Here is a 13,120-nt window from a genome sequence, read left to right on the forward strand (position 1 = left end):
TCCCTAATCACTTTTGCTGGTAAAAATGGTGACTGAGAAATAACTGGGATTACCAAGAGAATTTTATGATTTAATCCCATGGTCCTTCTTGCTTTCCTATCCTTGTCGTTTACTCACAGATTCTGATATAGGCAAAGTACCGGTACTTCCTCTGACGAACAGCCTCGAATGGAGCACTATGGTCTGTTACTGTTTGCTTTCCTTTGTACTCCTTTGTACTCCGTTGATGTAATTTTTAGTCTGTGTTGCTACTGCTGCCAGACGATTTTATTCAGCTTCGAACAAACCCCTCGTACTTAAGGGGTTATTAATGCTGGAGAGGACTATAGAGCAATTAAATAACGTCTCAAAGCACACAAATTACTTTTGCTGGTAGAGGCATTGGCTGGAAAATAAATAGGGTAATTAAAGATATAATTTCTCTTCAGTGCTAGGACGTAATTTTCCGTTTCATTTCCGCTACCGTCAGACGATTTTAATTCAGTTTAGGACAGCCACCAATCATACTTCTTTTTTTCCTAACTTTGCCTAAAATTACCACCTCTCTATCTTGAATGCTTGGTTGTAACGACTGATTAATACTTGACTATGATGATAGTCACGAAGAAGTACTATGAAATGGCTGTAGAGTCGTTTTTTTTTTTTTTTTTCCTGTTACTGAGCTACGTGAAACAGGGCACAAAAGGATGAAAGTCTGGACCAGTTTAGAGTGAAAGGACTACAGATCTTTTCCACGTGACGTCACGGGTCATGTAACTTTTGTTTACGACGCCATAATTGACGGAAAATTGTGGGACGTCTAGAGAGAGGGAAGTGCAGATTCCACAACGGCATTCCACTGTTGTGCCTTCGGCTGTAAGACACGGCAGAAAAGTGGAAGTGGGGTAAACTTCTGCCGGATTCCAGCCAAGAAGGAAAGGCAACAGAAGTGGATAGCTGCCGCGAAGAGTCTCCTTACCTGTCATTAGGAAGTGAATCAATAAATGAGAGAGAGAGAGAGAGAGAGAGAGAGAGAGAGAGAGAGAGAGAGAGAGTCTGTTTGCTTTTCGTCTAATACTCTCCCTTTTTTCATACTCTCCCGGATTCAACCCGTAATTTCTGCGGATTTACCATACCCTTTTTTATTCCTGTTCATTCTTTTTCATTCTTTTCATCCCTATTCATTTTTGTCATTCTTATCCATTTTCTTTATTCTTATTAAATCTTTTCATTCTTCTTCACTCTTTTCATTCGTTTCATTTTCATTCATTCTTTTTCCAATTCATTTTTAAGCTCTTTTTTGCCACTTTTTCCCCTTGTAGTACATGACCTTTGTTTAGTACTTTCAAGAACCGCTCCCATTTATTATTTAATTTATTTATTTTATTTTATCATTTTTTTTTTTTATCAATCGGTTATCGGACTTATGACTGAGGGTTGATGTTTGTCACTATAGTCTGTTTAGTTTCATCTGGCAAAGACCCGGAACCCCTTATCAGCTTAGTTGATGGCCAAGTGTAGTCAGGTTGGAGGGTATACAGTGTATGACTATTATAGTAACCAAGGAGACTTAATCCTACCTCATACTGAACTTGTTAGAGATAGGCAGTTATGTCAGATGGAAACATATCGGTTATAACACATGAAATTAAAAACGTAAATTCTAAAGTGAAAAAGAATCATGGGAGAAAATTGCGCAGAACTTTTAAGACGAGCTGCGCAGAATTTGTAAGAAGAATTGCGCAAAACCATTAAGGCGAATTGCGCAGAACGTTTAAGACGAATTGCGCAGAACTTTTAAGAACTGCGCACAACTTTTAAGATGAAGGGAAATACGAGACTGTGAATCCATGAGAGAGAGAGAGAGAGAGAGAGAGAGAGAGAGAGTCAGGATTCCAGGGGCCAGAATGGTGAGTAAATGGGAGTGTGGATCATTCAAATGAGCATACTTTTGTTAGTATCTCATTCTGCCAAACTTTTATAGTTCTCTGTCCTTTACCTCACTCTACCTCGAGGTGCAATAGGAGTTCAGGATGATGATGATGATGATAATAATTATGATGATGATGATAATGATGACAATAACAATGATGATGAAAATGATGATGATGATAATAACGATGATAATGATGATAATAGTGATGATGATTTTGATTTTGTTGATGGTGATCAAGTCTCTCAAATTGTACATAATTCTTCCTTTCAGAGTCAGAGAATGAGCTACGTAATATGCAATATGAAATTAAAGCACGTTTGTTCTCATTTCACACACCAATCTGATTAGTAACCAAGGGGACTCATTATTCCCTCATAACTAAGATCATTTGAAATTTATAGAGCCGCTACGTCATATTCAAGTCGTGGTAATGGCCCAGTTTCGCCAGATGAAAATAAACTGACTATAGAAAACAGAATTATTATTTTTTCAACTATTGTCCATTAATACACTACAGTTTGAAATAAGTAAAAAACAGTCAAACAAGGGAAGCGGTGAGATAAACGAAGGAGCGAGACAAGGGATTGGATGAGCCGAAGGAAGGGGTGAGATGAGGAAAGTGATGAGGCAAAGGAAAGGGTGAGACAAGGGATTGGGTGAGCCAAAGTAAGGGGTGAGACAAGGAAAGTGATGAGGCAAACGAAGGAACGAGACAAGGGAATGTATAAGCCAAAGGAAGGGGTGAGATAAGGAAAGTGATGAGGCAAAGGAAAGGGTGAGACAAGGGAATGGGTGAGACAAGGGATGGGAAGGGGTGAGACAAGGGGTAGGAAGGATTGAGACAAGGGAATGGGTGAGACAAGGGATGGAAAGAGTTGAGACTAGGAAAGAAGTGATGAGACAAAGGAATGCGAGCGAGACAAGGGATGGGAAGGGATTGGATGAGGGGAGGGAAGGGCTGAGACAAGGGAATAAGTGAGACAAGGGAAGGAAAAGGGTTAGACAAGAGAAGGAATGGGTGAGGCAAGAGAAAGGAGTGAGATTAGGGAAGGGAAGGGGTGAGGCAAGAGAAGGAAGTGAGACAAGGGAAGGAATGGGTGAGGCAAGAGAAGGGAGTGTGACAAAAGAAGAGAGGGGATGAGGCAAGAGAAAGGAGTGAGACAAAGGAAAGGGAGGGGTGGGACAAAGAAATGAATGAGACAAGGGAAGGGAAAGGGTGAGGCAAGAGAAGGGGGTGAGACAAGAGAAGGGAATGAGACAAGGAAGGGGTGAGGCAAGAGAGGGGGAGTGAGACAAGGAAGGGGTGAGGCAAGAGAGGGGAGTGCGACAAGGAAGGGGTGAAGCAGGAGAAGGGAATGAGACAAGGGAAGGGAGGAGCTCAGGCAAGAGAAGGATGTAAGACAGGGGAATAAAAATATACATTGTTTAAATTTCATACCTCTCAACTGGACGAGGGTCAGCAAGGCAGACAATCAAGTTCTCTAAGTCATAATCATTCCCTAAATTCGACCCACAACTTTCAATGTTGTATCCAGGTCATCAAGTCTTTCTGGCCGAGCACACCCATTGACAAAAGGTAAGCATCCGCTTCTGTGGGGCAATCCTGTAGGTACAATACAATGCATACACCATGTGGTAGAAAGCGTCTCGCCGGGGTCGGACCTTCCACGGCAAGGTGCAGGAAAATACGGGGAGGAAGCCTATGGTTCCGAGTGGACGTCACAGCTGCTCCACCCAGGGTCACTGCGACACCGAAATTAATAGGTTTGGAGGAAATATATAAAGGCCTCCTAAATAAACGAGAATATTTTTACATCCCTACGAATAATGTACAGTTTCGGATATAAATACTGACTCGTCTCATTACAAAAAGTAACAAGACACTGAACAATGACTACAAACCAACTGATGTTATTTGTCAGAATATTGTGGAAGTTTCATAGTTGTTCGATTAATATGTAGAACGATATTACTGTACGCTAGTGTTAGCCATGTGGCGAGAGAATTACAGAGAATGAGAGACTGGCTAGGAGAGCGTATGTGAATGAGATGGAGGTGGAGGGGAAGGGGGATGGGGTAGAGAGGTGCAGTGATGAGGGATGTGTGAGAGGTCGGACTGATGGCGGAGGGCAGAATGGATGGTGATTCATCTGTGGCTACCCTTTCGGAAATTAAGGAGTCTGACTTGACAGACAGACTGACAAACAGACAGATAAATGGATGGACGGATGGAACTGTACATTCAGCTACTCATCATGGTATTATTTTTAGTTTTTGCTGGTTTCCTTGGTTATCTAGGTATCGATTTCTGGTGAGTATTCGTAGGGGAGGGCGGTGACGGTTCGGACATTTAAAAATAATATATTTATAAAAATTCAGGTTTAAGCAGGAGAGTAATCTGCTTTATGTTAAAATGTTGCCACATCATTTGGCTCTTCAGGCTGATAATATGAAATTCTTAGCTCTTTTCAGCTTTAAGCTACAGTTAACGAAACACATGTAATGCTGTGTTTTTAAGGCGACTTCTCGTCGTAAAAACACGAGCACTGGGACGGGGTCCTTTGGCTAGACCGGATGTAATGCACTAACAAGGAACAGGGCATAAAAAGAGACAGTACACCGAATCACATCTATTGCTTAAATTCTATCCCTTACAGTGCTACATACACAATATTTGATACACAATAACACAGAGATACAATAATACACTTATAATTGGATCCAATCTACTTTTGCACAGGGCACAGGGCAGTCAGGGATATGGGTTACTGGTATTGAGGAGAGATATCACTTCACTGCGATGGTCAATCGAGAACATTTGTCGTGTCACTGGTGGATAATAATAAACGGGGGAGTTTCACTTATATTCACTGTGATCGGGAGTCTGTGGGGGATATGATACTATAATAAAGGTAGGGTGCGTGTGGCGACATCCGACACCGTCACCTAGTCGCAGGGGAGCACTTCACTAGCCTTTCGGCTCACTCACACACCTACCTTCGACTCCACAGAAAACTCCCCGCTTCCTTTCTGAGAGGGGGAACTGAACTGTTTAATGTTCAAGCACGACTCGCTCCGATATCACTGTTTAACATAACTTTTATTTGTCACTGCCACTGTGCATTGGATCACTGTCACTGTATTAGGGGTCACTGTCACTATCACTGTTCTACCCGTGTTTCTTGGGTAGTTGGGTCACTAGTACTTACTGTCAGGGAGGCTCCCTTGTTTAGGGCCTCGACCTGAGGGGCGGCTCCTTCCTAGGGCCGCGCTGGTGGGGTGCAGGGAGGCCTCGTAGCCTGGGGGCCTCGACCTGATCGGGGGCCCTCGGGACTAGGACCGAACAGGCGGAGGATTCGGGCCTGCTTCTTCTTCTGCCGGGGCGTGAGAGAGCCTAGGTCGCCGTTGTCGGGGACCGTGGTGGAAGGCCTGGGCGTCCGGGGTCTGCAGGTGCTCAGGGGGAAAGGCGCCGTCAGGGCTGGGCTGCGGCAGCGACTCCTGTAGGGCTCCAACAGTGCTAAGGAGCGTCCGGGTGTGGGCGGTAACTCCGCAATCGGGCCTTGCCACCACTCTAACGCCTCCGCTTGGCCAAGAAGCCTGGATGGCGACGAAGGGCTCCCCGGAGGGAAAGAGGCTTGAGGGAGACTCACGCTCTTCGTGGTTCCCTGAGTGTGTTCATTGGGCTGAGGTGGGGCTCCACTTCCCCTATAGTAGCCGCAGCGAGAAATGAACGCTGTGGTGGGGCAGGCGGGATGACCTGGGATTCCCCCACTGTTGCCATATCCACATGTCACCGACCATAGAGGCAGGACCCACCTATACCAGGTCAGCCAGCCTGCTCTGTTCGCGCAGGGGATTAATGGGAGAGTGAGGTGTAGTGACGTCAGCTTCGCCTCTCGGTCACCAGCACTGTCGCTAAGCCCAGTAGAAAAGCTTATTGTCTTATCATTTGATGAAATGAGCCTTGCTAAGCAGTGGAGCTACGATAAAGCAACAGACACACTCTATAAGCCGCACAAGAATGTAGGCTACAAGTTGTCATGCTAAGAGGCTTAGCTAGTAAATGGAAACAGCCAATAAATTTTGCATTTGATGAATCAAATATGCATAAGATTTTGTTAGAAATAATTAAGAGTGTAGAGTCAGCAGGATACCCTGTTGAAACAGTAGTGCATGATCTGGGACCTTGTAATATGCGGGTATGGAAAGAATTTGGTATTGATCCTATAAAAACTAAGAGGGTATCCTTCAAAATCCATGTGCTGAAAGGGAAATATTTCTTTTTGCTGATGCGCCTCACCTGATAAAGCTCGTCCGAAACAATTTTCTTGATTCTGGTTTTGTTTTGGACAGTGGAGACTTTGTTACTGTTGCATGCATAGGGGAAATGCTCGCAAAGACTAAAACTGAGTATGGATTGGCTTATAAATTAAGTGATATTCATCTTAACGTACATGGACAGCAACGGCAGAGATTTAAGTATGTTGCACAGTTGTTGTAAAAAGACTTGTTCAAAGTCTCTACAGTATTTAGGTGACAAGGGTCTTTTGGAAAGCAAGAACTGGAAAACAACTGCCGAATTTATTTCATTGGTAGATGAATGGTTTGATGTGATGAGCTCGTCTATGTACAGTGACAAAAAAGAGCGTTGTGCATATGGAATGAATTTGGTAACACAGGTAAACATTTTAGATAAAATGATTGATGTCATGGAAACCATGAGAGTAGGTAACTCAAAGTCATTGTATAATTTTCAGAGAGGAATAGTTTTATCAAGCCTTTCACTTAAAAGACTGTTACATATGTTGAGAAGTAACTACAATCTTGAAGTCATAATGACCAGAAGACTGAATCAGGACTGCCTAGAACATTTCTTCGGGTGTATAAGACAAATGAGTGGACCTCAGGATCACCCGGATGCAGTCATCTTTAAATATAGACTGAGAAAGTATGTGTTGGGAAGGGATATTCAGTTGGTCTGTGAAGCAAAAAATATAAGTCTAGGAGATGAGACCGATACATGTTTGTTTGATAAGACTCTGCCAGGTGAAACCTCCAAACATGTTGATTCAAGTGACCGTGAACTGGCTCTGGAAATTTGCCTAACGAGTTTAGTATTCAAGAATTTGGAGTTAGATATTGATAAGGAAAATGATGACATATCTGAAGAAATCAGTGAAGATAATGAAATTCTCTCACCTGGAAAGGTAAATGCAATATCTACTGGCAGTGTTACAGAAGATGAGTCCTGTCATATATAGGTGGCTACATTGTTAGGAAATTCTCCCACAAGTATCCCTATTTAGGATATAGGGCAGAGGACTGCGGAAAAGATAAATCATGGACTGAATTGGTTAGCAGAGGACAACTGTATATGCCATCAGAAGAGTTTTCTTCTCAGTTACATATAATGAGAGAAGTATTCAAATCTACTCAAGGTGAAGGTCTGAGGGAAGGTCCCAGATGTGTTAAGACTCTCTCCTCAGAGATAGAAAGCACTGGAATATGTTTACAATCAGACGGAGTTGAATTTTTTGCTAGAATATCAGTATTCTTTAGGATGAGACATTTAAATAAAATTATTACCTTCAACAAACAAAAGGATGCCTGTAGAAGCCTGTTAAGAAAAAAAGAGCAAAATAATGTCATAAAGTATCTTGTGACACAGAGCCACGGCATTAATACTGTGCTATATTTAACCAGTACAAGCTCACATTATTATTAGACCAAATATTTTCATTCTTAGGTTAGTTATTAGGATTATATTAATGTGTGTATTTTTTTTCTCTGTAAATTATTTTATCTTATAAGCCATGAGTAATGAACATGGTTAGTTTCAGCTTAACTGTTCATTGTAGCTCTCTCACTCTCTTACTGCATTTCCTTGTATTCAGTTTATAGAAATAAACTGTTAATTTTATAAGTTTATTAATAACTTGTTTTTTTATTACCCTTATGTTTTATAAAAAAAAAAAAAAAAGTGATAGTAACAACAGCTGATCAAAGAGAAGTGAGAGCTTGTGGAACCTGTAACTCCCTTCACTGAGAGGAGAGGCGAAGATGACGTCACTAAGCTAGCCTGCGCGAGACGGGCTTATTCTAGTCGCCTGGCTGGCTGACCTGGTATAGGTGGGTCCTGCATAGAGGTAGGATGTCACCGACCATCGGCCACCGCTGCAGCCCCGCTCCATGATCCTTACCCTGTGTCTCTGGCTTTCTCTTTCTCTCTCGGTTTCTATATAAACTGCTGTATTTCCGACACTAATTATGAAATTATTATGACTTTTGTTCCACACCGCCACTGAGGTAAAAATCAAGGAGAGTTTTCTGTATAAAGGTTTCCCCCCCCTTGTCTGAGGGCAGGTCAGTTCTGGCGAGTGTATAATTATAGGTCAGGCGGAGGTATCGGCAAGGCCGCACTCCCCCGCTCATATGCCACATTTAGGAGGGGGGGGGGAAACCTTTATACAGAAAACTCTCCTTGATTTTTACCTCAGTGGTGGTGTGGAACAAAAGTCATAATAATTTCATAATTAGTTTCGGAAATACAGCAGTTTATATAGAAACCGAGAGAGAAAGAGAAAGCCAGAGACACAGAGTAAGGATCATGGAGCGGGGCTGCAGCGGTGGCCGATGGTCGGTGACATCCTACCTCTATGGTCGGTGACATGTGGATATGGCAACAGTGGGGGAATCCCAGGTCATCCCGCCTGCCCCACCACAGCGTTCATTTCTCGCTGTGGCTACTATAGTATGGACTTTGGCTGGTGCCGTGAACTTGTCCGGCGTGCGAGGGACACCAGTAGGGTGATCGGGGTCGCCCTTTCGTCGAGGCAAGCGGCCGTCAACGTGGTGTTCCTCCCGCAGTAGGGAACAAGCCGGAGTGAGGGGCACGAGGGCCGCACTCTCTCCAATACGGACAGATCCTACCGTCAGGGAATTCTCCACCCTGGTACATGCCCCAGTCGTAGCTGAGTGTCTGCCCGTACGGGAATCGACTAACGGAGAAACGGGATCACCCGTCTGCTCCGGCGAGAGGCCGGCCCCGAGTCGCCGCTTCCGTAATTGGGTAGCGCTACACGTACGGTAGCAGGGTCTCTCTACCCTGGACCGTATTCTGGCCGTAGCCAAAGTACAACTGGAGAGGGATGCACACAGGCAACTCTCTCTCCTCAGCGTGTTAAGGCCGGAGCCTGGGGTCACCTTTCCCTTTACACACTTTGTCAGGCCGTAGCCTGTGTCTATTTCTCTTTTAAGGCCGTAGCCTTGGGCTTCTTCCTGCCCTAGAGGGTGTAGCAACTAGCAAGACCGTCAAGACAGTGTTACTTGGGACTGACCTCTTTTCAGTCCCACCCCTGGTCTGACGGTCACTACCCCGCCCGCACAGTAGTTCAGGTTGTCTGAACGCCTGGGGTTAGGGCACTTGCGGGGAATAGGGGCTCAGGGCCGGGATGTCCCGATGACCCTCTTGCCCGAGGTCACTAGCCTCACCTGTGTGTCCTCCTGGGGTGGTGGTGGGGTGGCGGCTCGGCGGTGGTGTGGGGGGTGGTGAGGTGGGAGGTCCTGTGGCGGTCTCGGCGGGCATTTTAACACAAGTGACTAAATCGTCCGAGCCCTCCCTACCAGTGGTGATGGTTCGGACAGAAGGGTGGGATGGTTCGGCCATACTGTAGGTACAACTCAGCATATTCTTAAAATTATGTGAGTTGGATTGGATAAAACCAAACATTTATTATTAAGTGGTTGGGGAATGGCTGGGAGAAGAAGAGATGAGAGGAGGGAGGAAGAGATCAGTAGGTCGGAAGTAGTGGAAGCGATGAAGAAGATTAAGCTGGGAAAGGCCCCAGGAATTGATGGAGTGTGTGGTGAAATGCTTAGGTATGGGGGTGAGATTGTTGTGGAGTGGATATGGAAGTTGTGTAGATTGGCTTGGGAAGAGGGAAGGGTTCCAGAGGACTGGAAATCAGGTATAATTGTTCCTCTGTACAAAGGAAAAGGGGAGAGAGAAGTATGTGGTAACCATAGGGGTATTTGCCTTCTTAGTGTGACTGGTAAAATATATGGTAGAATACTCATTGATAGGGTTAGGCATATGACAGAGAAGCTAGTTGGAGAAGAACAAGGGGGATTTAGGAAGGGAAAAGGGTGTGTAGATCAGATATTTGTTCTAAGATGTTTAGTGGAGAAGTATCTAGAGAAGGGAAGGAAAGTGTACGCTGCCTTCATGGACTTGGAGAAAGCTTATGACAGAATAGATAGGAAAGGTATGTGGAAGGTATTAAGAATATATGGAGTGGAGGGGAAATTGTTGAGTGCTGTGAAGAGTATGTACGAGGGAGCTAGGGCTACGGTGCGAGTGGATGGTGAGCTGAGTGAGTTCTTTGATCTCAATGTGGGACTGAAACAGGGGTGTGTAATGTCTCCATGGCTGTTTAATATATATATGGATGGGGTCGTAAAGGAGGTACAAGGTAGGGCAGTGGATGTGGGGGTGGCCCTAATGAATGAGGGTGAGATTTGGAAGCTTCCGGTGTTGCTGTTTGCTGATGATACAGTATTGTTGAGTGAAGATGAATGGGAGTTGCAAGGTTTGGTGAATGAATTTGGGACAGTGTGTAGGAGGAGGAAGCTGAAAGTTAATGTAAACAAAAGTAAAGTTATGGTGTTTGAGAGGAATGAAGTCACAGAGTGTGCAGTGAGGTTGGATGGTGAGGATATGGAGAATGTGAGTGCATTCAAGTACTTGGGTAGTGTGATGAGTAAGGATGGAACTTTGGGGGATGAAGTACGTGAAAGGGTACAGCAGGGAAGGAAGGTTGTTGGCACACTGAAAGCAGTGATGAGAAATAGGGAGGTGAGTATGGAAGTTAAGAAGTCACTGCATGATGGTATTGTGATCCCTACCCTGACGTATGGAAGCGAGGCGTGGACCTTGCAAGAGGGGAACAAGTCAAGAGTGAGAGCAGTGGAAATGAGTTACTTGAGAGGAGCATGTGGAGTGACATGGAGGGACAGGTTGACGAATGAAGAAGTGAAGGAACGTTGTGGGGTAGATGTGGATGTGGTTGAAAAGATTAGGAGAAATACACTGAGGTGGTCTGGACATGTGGAGAGGATGGAGAATGAAAGACTGACTAAGAGGGTGTATGTAGGTGAGGTGGAGGGAGGGAGAGGGAGGGGTAGACCGAGGATGAGGTGGAGGGATGGAGTTGAGAGGTATATGAGGGAGGGGGGGGTGAGTTGGGGGGAGGGGAGTCAAATGGTGGGTGACAGAGTGACTTGGAGGCGTTTTGTCTGCGGCCACCCTTTGCGGGATTAGGGCGTCGGGCTATAGATAGATAGATAGATAGACAATATTAAACTACCGATTCTAAATGAACCACTTGATATTTGTTTAAAAAAAAAATAATATTTTATAAGTGAAATAACCTTCACCAGATTTATTAATAACTGAATTAACCTCTTACTTTCTGCTTCAAAATTATGCATAATAAGCCTCTCCCTCTCTCTCTGGAATATTGACTTAACTTTTCACTTTCTAGGCCTTATTTTAAACTGACTATCTAATCACTTTTAACGCACACTGCAGCCTGCAAAATTGAAATAGAAGTTGTCCCCTTCCACCTTTTTACACTTTGAGAAATTGGTTAAATAATCAATCAATCAATAATTTCCTGTGGCACCCTCGGGGATGCATAGGGCCTCGATGAACTCACACCACCACATCCTATCTTGTGCTAACTCCTCAAGATCTCCACAACACAAATAAGATCTCCCCAACACAAATAAACAAAACTATAAATATATAATCCCTGATAACAATGAAGAATAGTGTTCACTATGTGTTCAAATATAAATGATCAAAAGTAGCGTTATCATTTGATAAGGTCATGACTTGGTAGTAGTGGAGGGATAATTAAGACTGTCCGAACCATCCCCCTCCTCAACTGTCCGAATAATCCCGAATCTATGTAATTAACTGACGGGTACTTTCAAGTTTCACACGAGTGTTTAACATTCGTTTTTCGTAGCAAGATATTTCTACATGCAACATAGATTCACCCTGATAATACACAGTCCGATGTCTGGCATATTCATAAAGGTAGAGCTTAAGATATACACCCAAATTATTAGGTAAGAGATGCAAAAAAACATAAAATCTGACTTGCATCAAAAAGTGAGGGGTTTGTAGCTTGGAGGTTCCGTGTGGTGGAAGTAAACAGACTCTCCCACTTTCACGCAAGATCACACGGGCCTAGGTCCCATACGTTTCTCAGGGAATGCACTGTCCTAACCATCCCACTATCCGAACCACGCCCCCCCTACCCTTTAATGATATGTTAAGGTACATATACTGTAACATTTTCCAGGATGAACAGCTGACAAAACAACTTCCTTGCAACCATTTGCACATAAAACTAGATAGTTTAACGCTCATCGGATGGTCATTATATCCCAGTTAATTTTGTGAGTATATGGCTTATACTAACTTTGTAACATCACGAAACCAAAACAAATGCAAAACAGTAAGTCCTTTATGAGTCAGGACGATTTGAAAATATTGGAGTTATTCATTAAAACTTATTTTCTGTAGAGATCATATAGAAATAGAAAACGAAGTACACAAGAGAAGAGGGTAGCATTTTTAAACCACAGTCCATTCGATAATTGAGAAATGCCTGTAGACTTTTTACCATAATTATTTCCTGGTATCACAGCGCAATTAATTTGAAGACCATCATTACTTGGCTAAAAAACCTATTTATTCACAAAAAGAGAATATAAGCCGAAGTTTGCTGGAATTACCGAGACCATTGATGTACCGAACTGGCCGGGAAGGAGGAAGTGCATTTCTTTTCTTTAATTTGGCCGGAAATATTAACTTTATATATCATCGAGTCGGTAAAGTTACTTCGAACTGTTTATTAGATATTACAGAGGGTAGTTAGGTCTTTCAACAGTAATTTACGGTTATCCAGAAGCTGTCAAGTGATGTGTTTATGCATTATCTTTAGTAAACATGCATTAGATTTTCTAAGTTGAAGGACTCCTCCGTCATAGCACACATTTTACATGAATGTACTGGAAGAGGAATAATTTTACTGCATGTCTATTCGTATACTGTAATAATATGATTTTGTTCACTGAACTACCTTAAGTTAGCCCAGTTGTCAAGGCTGCCTAACCTGTAACTCTCCTTTTACA

At 43.5% G+C, this 13,120-nt stretch overlaps 1 protein-coding gene across 1 annotated transcript in view; it reads left to right on the forward strand.

The window, feature by feature from the left end:
* Positions 1-12,751: 12,751 nt before the first annotated feature.
* The window catches only part of LOC145397753 (syntaxin-2-like), a 29,139-nt gene continuing 28,770 nt past the window's right edge, over positions 12,752-13,120 (forward strand). Inside the window, exon 1 of the mRNA XM_080270775.1 lies at positions 12,752-12,813. The gene's annotated coding sequence lies outside the window, so the exon portion shown is untranslated. The remainder of the gene's footprint in view (positions 12,814-13,120) is intronic.

This window comes from Coenobita brevimanus, chromosome 43 (assembly GCF_032717465.1).
Source record: "Coenobita brevimanus isolate Jiangsu-jjx chromosome 43, ASM3271746v2, whole genome shotgun sequence".
Classification (NCBI taxonomy): Eukaryota; Metazoa; Arthropoda; class Malacostraca; order Decapoda; family Coenobitidae; genus Coenobita; species Coenobita brevimanus.